The 13,644-nt window shown below is 34.4% G+C and overlaps 1 protein-coding gene across 50 annotated transcripts in view; it reads right to left on the bottom strand.

The window, feature by feature from the left end:
* The window catches only part of RIMS2 (regulating synaptic membrane exocytosis 2), a 730,833-nt gene that overhangs the window by 16,609 nt on the left and 700,580 nt on the right, over positions 1-13,644 (bottom strand). The gene's annotated exons all lie outside the window — the stretch shown is intronic.

The raw sequence follows: 13,644 nt of genomic DNA, 5'->3' as shown, positions 1-13,644 counted from the left end.
CTAAAAAAAAAAGACAAATAGCCAACAATTTTGTTTGGGCTAATCCAGGCTCTGCATTTACAATTAAAATAAAATTGAAATTAAAAACTAACAATTGACACTCAAAATTGTTTCAGAGTTTAACATGAATTCATTCATTCCAAAAGCTTTGTCACAACTATTTAATGTTATAAAAGTTATATAGCTAAGAGCAACAGCATGGTGAGCTTCAAGCAGGGGTTACGATTATGGGATTATGGTAGACAGGGCTATTCATGTATATTCACTTTCTTCCCACCTCTAAAGTTAGATGTGGTCACGTGACTTGCTTGTCCAATGAACTGTGAGCAAAACTAACCCGTGTAACTTCCAGGTAGAAGATTTAACAGCTGATACATGTCTCACTAGTTTTCCTTCCATCAGCCTGAGTACAGTCATATACATGACTCTTAATGGACATGTAGCTGGAGCGAGACATAAATTTTTTGTGTTAAACTATTAATACTTTTAGTTGTTTGTTATTACAACCTAACCTATTCTGACAGATACATACAATAGACAGTATTCCATTTTCTTGTAAATAAGGTCTTAAATTTGTCTGTTGTTTGTTTTCAACATCATTTTAAAATTGGCAATTTTGAATACAGCTTTGTTAAAAACTCTGAATTTGATATTCTATTTTATAACTGTTTTCATGGCTTTTGTTTTATAAGCATATTTAAAGAAATTTTAATCACTGTTCTTAAAATTCAGATTCACATTTAAAACAGTAAAATAATTTTACATAAAAATTTGATTTTAGAATAGTTTTGAATTTACAGGAAAATTGCCAAAGATAGTACAGAGAATTCTAGCACTCCTACACGCAATTTTCCCTACTATCAATATCTTACATGGGTATAGTAAATTTGTGACAATTAATGAACTAATATTGATATATGACTATTGACTAAAGTCTATACTTTATTCTGATTTCCTTAGTTTTTACCTAAAGTGCTTTTTTTTCTGATCCAGGATACCACATTACATTTAGTCATCATGTCTCCTCATGCTCTTCTTGGAAACAAACTTTTTATTTCTTTAATTGCTGATCTTTTACATTTGTAACTACTTTTCGTCTGACCTTTGTATATAAAATTAACATGCAGTATGACTTATAATGGTATTCACATACCCATTAATAAAACCACTTACTTTCAGTAAAAAAAATACATAAATTGAAAATATTTGTCTATAGAAAAGTAGAAAATGTCACGTCATATGTGAAAATGCTGTATGTAAGAAAATAAGTTATCGATACTTATGTTATACAGACTGTATAACATAATGTAAAAGGACAGGATTAATACACATTTTAAGTGAATTAAATAAGTTTGATTATGGTTCAAAAAATTCAATTAAAATTCACAGTCCCAGTGTAATAATTGATTCAGGCAAGAGTCAGCACTGGATATTAAAATTATTGGATAATTTTTGGAGAACAGAATATTCACATGGTACCAAAGTATTACTCCAGATATTGCTCAGTGAGTATAAAGGGAAAAATATATCTTTTCCATAGAGAGAAACTGGCAGTCACCTCTTAACCAAGTGATGAAATGTAGCATGCCCAGGAGTAAGAAATCTTGACAATATGTGTCTATTGATGGACTATATAAAGTTACATCACTTAATGACATTTAACCTCAATGTAATCACATCTCTAGGTCTAACCTCCAGTTTACTGGAAATACAGGGACTGGAGAAAATAGTCAAAAATATTTAGGATGTTGGACATTGTACAAGACAGTTTTGTTTGGATTCTTCAAAAGTCATGAAAAACAAAAGGGAAAAAACTGTTTTATATTAAGCATAACAACCAAATGCAATTAATGAACCTTGACTGGATCCTGGATTAAGGAGAAAAACAGTGAAAAGTTATCAGAAACATTTTTGGGGGGATAACTGAACTGAAGAAAATTGGATACGGAATGAATATGAGATAATAAAAGGTTTTTTGGGTTGATTTTATGTTTATATATATTTAATTTGAGATGTATGCTAAAAGTACTTAATGATTTATCATGATGTCTGCAACTTACCTTATGCTCAAATGTTCAGCAAAAATACATAACAAGTGTGTGTGGTATATGTTGTGAATCCATGTGTGTGTATCCATGTGTGTGTATGAGTGAGAAGAGAGAAAGAGAAGATAAAGTCAGTAGGATCTATCAATGTATGTAGTGGATGCTCATTGTATCATTCCTTTTTGTATATTTGAAATATTTCAAAATAAAGATCAGGAAAAAACTCAACTACTGAATTCAGAAAAAAGGAAGGAAAGAGCTATTGCTTCATGACTTGCAACTATGTGGAGCTACTTTGAATGTAAACTCTACCTCTCTCTAGTCCTCATAAGAAGATTGTATGGCAGTAATGATTACTACCATTTTCCATATAAGGAAAGTGCCCAATTCACACAGTTGACTAATGATATAGATGAGTATTTTTTTGTTTTGTTTTTGTTTTTTGAGACAGAGTCTCACTTTGTTGCCAGGCACCAGGCTGGGGTACAGTGGCACAGTCTCGGCTCACTGCAACCTCCGCCTCCCGGGTTCAAGCAATTCACCTGCCTCAGCCTCCCGAGTAGCTGGGACTACAGGCACACGCCACCACGCCCAGCTGATTTTTGTATTTTTTTTGGTAGAGACGGGGTTTCAGCATGTTGGCCAGGATGGTCTCAATCTCTTGACCTCATCATCCGCCTGCCTCGGCCTCCCAAAGTGCTGGGATTACAGGCTTGAGCCACCGTGCCCGGCCATAGATGAGATTTGAACTCAAATTTTGGCAATGTAAAAACCTATACTTGTTTCTCAAAGCGTGATTTGCAACTTCACTTAGTATTTTGAACAAAAATTTATAATTCCAGCATAATCAGGGACTTGAAACCTCATCTCAGGTTCTCCTCCATGTCCAAACAAACTTAAAATACATTGTTTTGTGGATAGTGTTGAGATTCAGATCATTCTTTTTTTTTTGGTTCTCTCATGAAAAATGGGGAAACGTCACTTTCCTTGCTAAATTCCAACTTCAAGAACATGATGGTAACAGTATTTATAATAAAAATGGTAACAACTGTGCTAGAAACAGTTATTTCCTACAATATACATATGCATTTCAATCTCTCAGTATGTCACTTTGGACCAACCCATACCAAAAATTGGAGATTGCATCAAATGATACCACAGCTGTCAATAGGACTGAATACATTGTAAAAAACTGCAGATTTGCCAACATGTGGATTTGAAAAGGATCTTGACCTCTTGTGTGTTTTAATCTTCATCTGCAAAACAGAGGAATCAAGCCAGAGGACTGACATGGGGTCTTGAAACTGTTAATACTGACTTTTAATTAGAAGTAAAACCCTATGAAGAAATAAAGCTTATGATTCTTCTGCAGTAAGATAATTATATATATTTTTCCATAAAAGTAAGGCATATCATTTTGGTATTCTTAACACATTTAAATATAAGAAATTATAGCTGGTATTGCTACTCTTTTGGTATTTGTCATTTTTTGATACCTTCTTGTTCTTCTTGTCTGATGTTGCTACTACTGCACTAAGGGGGACTGAGTAAAAGCCAATTAGAAAATAATCCTTCCTGATCCACAGTGGAACTACTTAGATAGCGTTGCATATCCACTACCCTAGTCCTTGGCTTTTTTTTTTTTAACTTTCATATCTGTACTTGATCATGCATCACTCTGTTGATACCTGTGCCTGTTTCTCTCTCAAGAATGGATGTGAAATATCGCCAACCTCTTCATAACTCTCAAGTTAAATATTTTGAGACAATATTTTATAATCAAATGAATATGCCATTTTAGAATCAGATAATATGAGTTCAAGTTCCTATTTGACTATTTGCAAATTTGGGGCAGGTAACTTATCTTTCTGTAGGTCAGAGTTCTTTTGTGCAAACCTGGCATCATAATTACCTGATGCCATAGCATATAGAGCATGTAGTGGTGTTTAATAAATAGTGTTGAAAAAGGATCAGATCTGCATAAAAGAGTTTTGGAAACTGAATAATGTATAAAATTGTCATAAATCTGCAGAAAAAAACTATGTATAAATAACAGGCCTTGCCATGTAAGGGGAGAGAGCCTATTGGCCAAATTGAACTAAGGGGTTTCCTTCCTCCCCAAATCCTTTTTTCCAGATGGTATCAAGGTGTTTGCCATTAAGTTGCAAGCAAGGGAAGTGTGTAGGGCACAGAGGTTAGAAACTAAAAGACTGGAATCTTTAGGTTGAAAACTTGTATCTAATGAAGCATTTAGCTGAGGAGACTCACACTTAAAACTGATTTGAAGCAAACAGAATGTAACACTACTGAATTTCTGCACTACTAGTAAAGAAAAAATTACTACCTTACCTTACAAAATTCTTTTGAGCCCATAAAACAACAACTGAGTTTCCAAACCTAGTGGACTAGAAAGAAGCAGGCTACGACAGCTATGAAGCCACCTCTTCAATACAAACCTTCATGGCCATAGAGAATAAACAACAAAGAAACACCTCCCTGAGAACAGAACCAGGGTTGCCAGATGAGTAAACTAAGAAACATAGTCTACTGTCAATCTCTGCCATTCCTACTGAGTGGGATTTGATAATTCCTGTAGATGATTGATTGTTTTGTGCCTCCTATTCTCTCTTTTCTAAATGGGATTTTTTTTTCAGTTATTCTGTGGTTATCATGCATTTAAATTAGAATTTTTTAGAGGCAGATAACATGTCTTTAGGCTTACAGGTCATCATAACATGAAAAGCCACATTTAGATATGAGAGGAATACATATTGCTCAAAGTTCCTAGATTTCAACCAGCATGTCATAAATGGATATGATTTTAAGATTGTCCTTCTGGGGAGGAATTTATTATACTCTAAAGGAAAAAACAGGAGAGTACATGGATATTTCGGTAGTCAAATCTGCAGAAAAAGTTAAAATTGAGAATGCCATATTCTTTACCTTAGATTTTCTCTATAGATTTCCCCCCGTTCTTGTCTGCTTATGTTCAATGAACAAAGAGGAAAATAACAATATGACAAACTCTTATTTTAAAAAATTAAAAATAGCTAATCATATCGAGCTTCTTTTTTTAAAAACTGGTAATTATTTTATATTACAAAGTAGATTATTTGTTAATATTTTTGGCTTACCAGCATTTGAATCTTCCTTCTATGTTTGAAAAATAGCCCATCCTTCAAATGCATAAGTTAAAATAGTCAGGGTCACTTTTCCAGCCTGCTCTGCAATTAGGGCATAAGTACATGGTTGAGGCACTAGTTTTCTAAACACTGAATCTGAAGTTACTAAAGCAAAGAATCAGAGACACCATAGGCCTTCATTTTAATGAGAGTGGTGGCCAGAATATATTTTTCTGAAGTGATCCTGTAGCAGCATGCAGTGAGTCACTGTGAGTCCTGACAATGATGCAAAGCTGTGATGTCTGTGCCAAGTAGCAGTGGTAGTTGAACAGGATTAACCTGCAGTATGGTTTTTGGTATCACTCTTAAACTATGGCCCAGAATCTCCAGCCTTTCTAGAGATTCTATGACCTATCCAGTATCCCTTAGCAAATACCTTTCTTTTCTGCCTAAATTGTCAGAATTGATTTCTGTTGATTGCAACTGGGTACCTGAAAGGAAACATGTTTCATATGCATGTTTTTGTAATGTATGATAGAAAACTATGCTGCTAGTTTATATTAAGTATACACAACTTCTAAGCGCAGCCCAAAGAATGCATAACATTCAAGTATTCTTGTATGTGCCAGAATGCAAACACAATCACTCAATCAGTATAGTCCCTTTCAGCTCTACTAGCTCCTTTCCATTCCATGATAAGAACACAGAAATCGATCAGGTACTTGTTCATTTATTAATTCGCTACGTATTTGTTAAATACTCCCTAGATGTAAGGTACTGTGAGAGATAACAAACATGCAATCCGTGGTCACATAATTCCCAACTATATATGATTTTTAAATTTAGTAAGAAAGACAGTACACAAATAATGACAATGCAAGGCAATACGGGCTAAGTGCTTTATGAATGGTAGGAAGTTTCTAGAGCTGCATTGTCCAGTAGAACTTTCTGTGAATGAGAGAGATTTTCTATAATTCTGCACTGCCCTGATAAGGTAATAACTAGACATATATCACTAGATATAAGGTAATCACTACTGAACAAAGGTGGCTAGTGGGACTGAGGAACAAAAATTTAAATTTATTTAGTCACATATGGCTAATACCTCATGTTTTAGATATCACACATTTAGATGTTCAAAAAAAGGGAAAAATATTTTGAAATGGGATTGTAAGGGAACAGTAAGCATAATACTAGTTCACAACATTGATCCAAGATAGATATTATTATGTACACTTCAAATAAAAATGAGGAAACTAAAGCTGAAAGAAATTGTCTTCTTCGTCCATACAGCTAGGAAGAGGTGGAGCCAATATTTTCAATTCAGCTACACAGTTTTTCCTCTGCCTACAGAAGCTCTTATGGCTTCTGAAAACTTCAAATAGTAGATGGGATATGAGCTGGGCTTTGAAGGACAAGTAGACAGGATATATATACAGTCGTAAAGGAAAAATAGAAAGCAAGGCATGAACAAAACTTTGGAGACAAAGAGCAAGAAGGCTCAGTTTTATAGAATTACTAGCCTTGGGAGGTGGGGATGCTAAACCATAAAAAAAGCCAAGTCCCTCATATTGTTAAAGAATTTGAATATCAGTCTAAAGTCTTTATTCAGTAGGAGATGAAAATCTACTGACGTTTTTGAACGATAGGTAGTGTTAAGACGAAGATGGTGTTTAAGAGAACTGATATAGGGTCAGCGACATTGGTTTGGAGTAGAGAGGTCCAAAAGGGGAAGAGAGCAGTTTGGGAGGTTATCAGATCACTTCAACGATGAGCTAATGTGTCCCAAATTATCAAGGTGACAACGAGAATGGGAAAGAAGAAAGGCAACTGAGAAAAGTTGGGACTGAAGCATATCCTTGGTATAAGTTGCGAAATGTTAAGTCTTAAATGTCAGGCCACATTTGGCCAATAAATATGTTTTGTTTGGCCCAAATAATGTTTGAAAGTTTTTATTCATGTGCCAAAATTTTAAAATTGAAAAGTTTTAAGTGAACATTCAGATTTATAGCTTTTCTTCAGGAAAAAATAAAGAGTAAGTAAATTTTCCAACCTTGGAATGACATTCCATTTGGCATCAATTAGCTAGGACTACTCATCCTACTTGTTTAGATAGGTTAGCTTCCCCAGCTCTTTGAGTCCTTGTCTTTTCCCTTTTGTTTTATTCCTGTCCTACTTCACGGATGCATGTTACTTTCCTGGTCTGTGATTTACAGGAATAATAAGGGAACAACCGAAAATTTTATTTTATTTTTATTTTTTTGAGACAGAGTCTCACTTTGTCACCCAGGCTGGAGTGTCGTGGTGAAATCCTGGCTCACTGCAACCTCTGCCTCCCAGGTTCAAGCTATTTTCATTCCTCAGCCTCCTGAGTACCTGGGATGACAGGCAAGCACCACCACACCCAGTTAATTTTTGTATTTTTAGTAGAGACAGGGTTTCACCACATTGCCCAGGCTGGTCATAAACTCCTGACCTCTGGTGATCCACCTGGCTGGGTCTCCCAAAGTGTTGGTATTACAGGTGTGAGCCACCATGCCCGGCTGATAATTTTACATTTAAGTAGCTAAAATAAAATTTCCTTTCCTTTTGGTCTCATTTAAACAAAATCTAACTTTTAAAAAATGATTCTTCAAATCCTTTGTTCTTGATGATCCAGACAAAAGCAGACACCTTTGGTGATGTCTACAAAGCTCACAATAACCACTTCCCTTCTTAGTTGTCCACAGAAATGCATTTTTGGTGACTAAATTTATATTTGTGGCCTTGCCTTTTGGCTGTATTGGATTGGATCAAATTAGATAAGTGAAAACTCTTCTTTGGGAATTTGGGAGTGGGACCGAGACAGACAGAAACATGCATTGTGGGTGGAACTGTGACAGGTGAACTCGGGCGCCACTGGCTGCCATTTTCCACAGGCCACATGGTCTAGGTAATAGAGCAAGGGAGAGAGCTAGCTGCTGAGAAAGGAAAAAACAGCCACGCAAATATATAATCAATGGCAAGAAATGGGAAAGGAATGCTCATAGGTTCCCAACAGCTTTCTGGCTTCCAGTTTAGGTCCATGTGAGGCCTGGTGGGAATTCTGCTTATGGGTTTGGCAAAATCTTTGTATAAAGCATGATTTACACTAAAAAAAAAAACAAACAAACAAACCCTGTTTTCATTTTTAGGTGAAAAAAAATAAAGAGTGAGACTTCCAAACTAGAATGATATTATAATTTTTGTGTTAATTTGTTTCCTATTTGGTCAAATATTATATATACATAGCATTAGAAAAATCTCCCTCCTCCCTAATCAAAAAACATTACAATATGAGAGAGAACAAAAATACATAATAATCTTGTCTGATCCATAAATAGGGGCCTACTTAATAACAAAAGAGAATATTTACATTAAAACATAGTCCTTGGAAGAAATGGGATGCTATTATTATAACTTTCTATTGGGTTTCCTTTGTAAGTCATTATATATAAGATGTCTCCACAGAGAAACTTGTTTCCATTACTGGTTTTGAACTGAGTGAACCTGCTAAAGGATAGAAGCAAATTGGGATTTAATTTTGCTTTTATATTAAAGGATTTTTTTCTTTGTAAAACTTTGTTAAAGTTTTAAATTACTTTAAAGATACTATTTGAACACATGGTGGGGAAAGATTTTAAATCTTATATTAAAAAGATCATATTTGATAAGCATTGAGTAGAACTGTTAATCAATTTACTTTTCTTAATTCCAAAATCTTTTGCTTCACTTTGTCTGATAATGTAAATCTAATATAAAATATTGTGCTATTATTGAATATGGCATGACCTCATTTATCAGACATAATCATAATCTAGAAAAAACTAATATTATTTCCTATAAAAAGATCCATAGTAACCTATAACTGTCTATCCAAGTCCTGCTTACAAGGCTGGCTTCATGAAGATGTGCAAAAGGTATGATCACTGCATTTTAAAAAGTCTCTATCACATGTTATATTTTTAAACAGAATAAATATAATGGATGGATGACAGTCAGTTATACTGATATTTAGTGTGAAAAGAATGGTAGAACTATATACTGTTAATTATTAATAGACACTGAATGCCACTGTGCCAGGTATGATGTTTGTACTTTAAGAGGATTACGTTTAAATGTATGAAGAATTTTTTTATTCTAATGCAGTAAGGGCAAAGCTCTAAACTATTTTAATCAAATAGGACTGATTATTAAGAATGAAGTACATTATTTACTATATACAAAGATTAGAACAAGATATGTCTCTTTATACTCTTCTTGCTGTGTGAGTAACTTCTTAAAGAGTGAGGCAGAGTTAAATAGGTCTTTTTATTCCAATCTATTTAGTCAATTTTATTTTAATTCCTTATAGCTTCACTATCACATGCAAAGATTCTTTCCTCGGTTTTCTGGTGATTTTAAAGCTGTTCTTGTTTCTTAGACGGTTTTCCTATAATTTATTTTTAAGCTAGTGGCATGTAAAATAAGTTTGATGAGTTAATTAGTTCATTTCTATAGTATTAAGTTGATAGGATCTCTTCTGTATGATTACCAAACTATATTTTAACCAAAGGTGGCAGACCATAAAATCAGGTAGGCCAAATTCATCACATATGGACATAATCAAACAAGAATCACTAACCCAGAGCCACATGTAACATTAAGATAGGTTCTGAGAAACCAGATTCCTCAGGTAATAGAAAATGTGCGATTTTCCTACATTATAAGGCCATTATCATTTGACCTTGGATCTACGGGTGAGAAGTTGTGGGGTTTCTTCTCTTGTTAGGAATGGTAACCTTTCCTTGAAATAGTTCCTTCTTTCTTATAATTGTCTCTAATGTTTAAAAACTCTACACATACTAATATCCTACGTAGGGAGGTGGACTCAGTGTTGAGGCCAAGTAGTTTATACAGTGAAAATAATTTTTATCTCAAAGGTTTCAATGATAAGATAATTAAGTATAATTTATAAACTGTTAAATAACATGTAAGGTACTATTACTTCTTTCACTTAAAAAAAAAAACAACAAAAAACAAAAAACAATCGAAGAGATTAGGAGAACATCTATCTGGAATATACCCAGGGAAAAGGATGCAAAAAAAAAAAAAAAAAAAAAAAAAAAAAAAACAAACAAAAAAAACAAAACCAAAAAAACAAAAAAAAACCCACAAAGATCATCAGCAATCTTTATTTTGTTTATGGGAATGTCCCTTTCATCCTCACTGAAGTCAGCTTCATTGAGATTTATGATCTGTGGACAAGTTGTTTAGCTTCCCTTAGTTTTACTTTTTACATGTGTAAAATGAGGAAAAAAGTAACATCCTCGAAGAATTACCATGAAATTAAGAGATTGTGGCATGTAGAAAGTGCACAATAAATGGTAACTTTCTTTCTTTCTTTCTTTCTTTTTTTTTTCAGGTATAGTCTTGCTCTGTCACCAGGCTAGAGTGCAGTGGCGTGAACTCAGCTCACTGCAACTTCTGCCTCTCAGGTTCAGGCTTCTGCCTCAGCTTCCCGAGTAGCTGGGGCTACAGATGCGCACAACCACGCCCAGCGAATTTTTTGTATTTTAATAGAGATGGAGTTTCACCATGTTGGCCAGGATGGTCTCAATCTCCTGACCTTGTGATGCATCCGCCTTGGCCTCCCAAAGTGCTGGAATTACAGGCATTAGCCACTGTGCCCGGCCAGTAAGTGGCAACTTTTATTATTGTACTTGGTCTTCAAGACCATAGCATATTAAAAGGAAATGTCATATAACAATGAAGAAGCAACACATAGAGTAGTTAGCTTAGAAATTTCAAAGATAGATTTTGGGTTTATATCTTAACTCTACCACTTACTAGTTGTGGGCTGCAGGAAAATTCTTTTCTAAGGTGTGTGGGAGGCTGCTGATACTGGCTTGGTTCATGAGAAACTGAGAGTTATCATTGACACCTGAATCAATGTTTAACCCTCACTTTCTGAGGGCACCCTTCTCTAACTCCTAAATTAGGCTTTCTTATAATCTCTTGTTGTACTCTGTACTTTACCTTCCTGACACCTGTCACAGTTATAATTATCTAATTATTTCTATTAATGTCTACCTATCTCCATTAGGCTGTAACCTCTAAGAGGGAAGGGAGCATATCTACCTAATTCAGACTCATTGCTTCTAACCTATCAAATATCCTCAATAAATATTTTTGAATGAATGAATGAATGAGTGGATGAACGAAAAGAATATGATCTATCTGTAGACTTCTCAGCACTTTTTGTTTAGAATGGAATGCGAAGATATGCTGTACAAGAAGAAAATGTAAATACGGAATTGGAAGACAGGGTATATTTGAAATTATTTTGCTATTGCCCTCTTTCTGAAAACACAATTTAAAAAAAAAGGTTAGCTTTAAAATCAGACTGGCTTACTGAACTGACTGGTTAACTTAGTCAAATCACACTGGTTAGTAGATCAGTGATTTTTAGACAAGTTGCTCTTAACCAGTTGTGAACATCATATGGTGAGATGGATTTACTTTCTTTACAAATGAGAATGAGTCTCACAGTTATGATAATAGTAATATAATCCTAGTATGTTATCCACATGACCTTCATGAATCCTGTGTGGGTGTCTCAAAAGAAAAAAAAAAGGAAAACAGAAGCACTGCTTTAGGCCAGTGATTTCTAACTTTTACAATTCTGCACAGTATGTTGAAATATCTTCAAAAATCCTAGGACTTTCAAAGGTGTTAAGAGAATTGCAAAATCAAAGAAGAAAGTTAAGATTTCTTCTTGCGGCTGTACAAATGACTGTAAGCCAATGGAAAAACCTCTAATTCATGGAGAGTGTCTCCTCTCTAGTTACAAGCAGAGAACTGTATGGTTAACTTTGAAAATGCTGCTTCCCATATAAAACATTTTGTCTTGGCAACTTAAGAAGCCAAACTATGGAACAGAAATCTGTTCCAATTTCCATGTGTAAATGTAGGAATTTCCTTTGGGATTAGTCTGTGTGAGCCATGGTTAAGCAAATGTACTTTAAATTTTGAAATAATTTCACATTTACATATGTTTTTCTTGTCTCAAAAAGGTTTTGAAATCATATTTTGTAAACCCACCAATCCTTGTTATAATTTAAAGAAAAAGGATGATACCTTATCTGAAGCAAAATCAAGACTAAAGACTTCGTGCAAAAATAAAAATTTGGGAAATGAATCCATAATAACCTGTGTTTTATTTAAATATGTATTTTCAGGCACAAGTGTTTAAATTCTAGCCTCATCACTTACTAGGTATATGAATGTGGCCAAATATAAGAAAATAATAATCTAGTATAGCTTGGCAGCTGAATGAATAGATTGTGTTGCTGACTGCCTGGGTTCAAATGCTGGCTCTATTACCCTTGGTGACCCTAGACAAATTTCTGAACCTCTTCCTGTCTCAGTCTTCTCATCTGGGAAATGAGGATAATAAAAGTATTGCTTCATAAGTTGGTTGTGAGCCTAAAAGAATACACGTCAAGTGCTTAGAACAGTGCCGGACTAATAATAAGTACTAAAAGTTTTAGCTACAGTTACGATCATTCATTTACCCAATTTAATTTACTAACTTCTTGACTTGTTTACATTTTCTAGAATTTTAAATAATAATAGGAAGGGAGTGAAATGTAAATGTACAAAGAAAAACAGAAAAGGACTAGTACGAAAATTAAGTCATGTTTATATAGGGAAGTGCCCTACTGTTAAATCTGTATATTGATTTATATCCAACTGATACTGTAACAATAAGTTAGAAGAAATTTAGATAGCTCTAGCTAATAAATTAGTTTGAAGACAACTTTGCAGACATATTACCAATCCTCCATCTTCTACTTTTCCCCCTCCCTTATCAGGGAAAATGGCAGAAAAAAATTATTTCGATTTGTTTTTAGAGAAGGCAATTTCTTTTAAATCAGGGCTCACTACAGATGTCCTAATAAGAGGTCACTGATTGTCATGGGATAGAAGCAAAACCAACCCTGTTATTTACAGTAATAGAGTTAACATTATGATAACTAACCTACTCTGGATATGCATCTAAAAACGAACACAGTTTGCAACTAGCATATCAGTAAATTAATAAATATTTCAAATGTTGGGACACTACTTACTATTTTCCAGTCTATTCTCATTTTTATTTATAAATTGTATTTCAGTGTTAGTTGTTAAATCTTATTGGAAAGTTCTTCATGAAGAAAATACATGTTCTCTTATTCAAAACTTAATGGACTCCAACTGGTGAAAAGTTTAAAACAGCGAGTCCTCCTCGTGTTTTCCATTAGCTTAATTACAATGGCATTGCTGAAATACCAGAGATTGTGCCCTGAGCACAAACTCACATTCGGCACCATCAACCCTCCACCTGTCTGCCCACTGTGAAACCCCTTCCCCTCTCCGGATCTTGGGGTTTTCATAGGCTGAAATTCCTATTTCAAAGTTTTGCTGCTGCATTTCCG

Source organism: Saimiri boliviensis, chromosome 15 (assembly GCF_048565385.1).
Source record: "Saimiri boliviensis isolate mSaiBol1 chromosome 15, mSaiBol1.pri, whole genome shotgun sequence".
Lineage (NCBI taxonomy): Eukaryota > Metazoa > Chordata > Mammalia > Primates > Cebidae > Saimiri > Saimiri boliviensis.
Note: the sequence above shows the minus strand (reverse complement) of the source record. Positions and strands in the feature narration are given on the sequence as shown.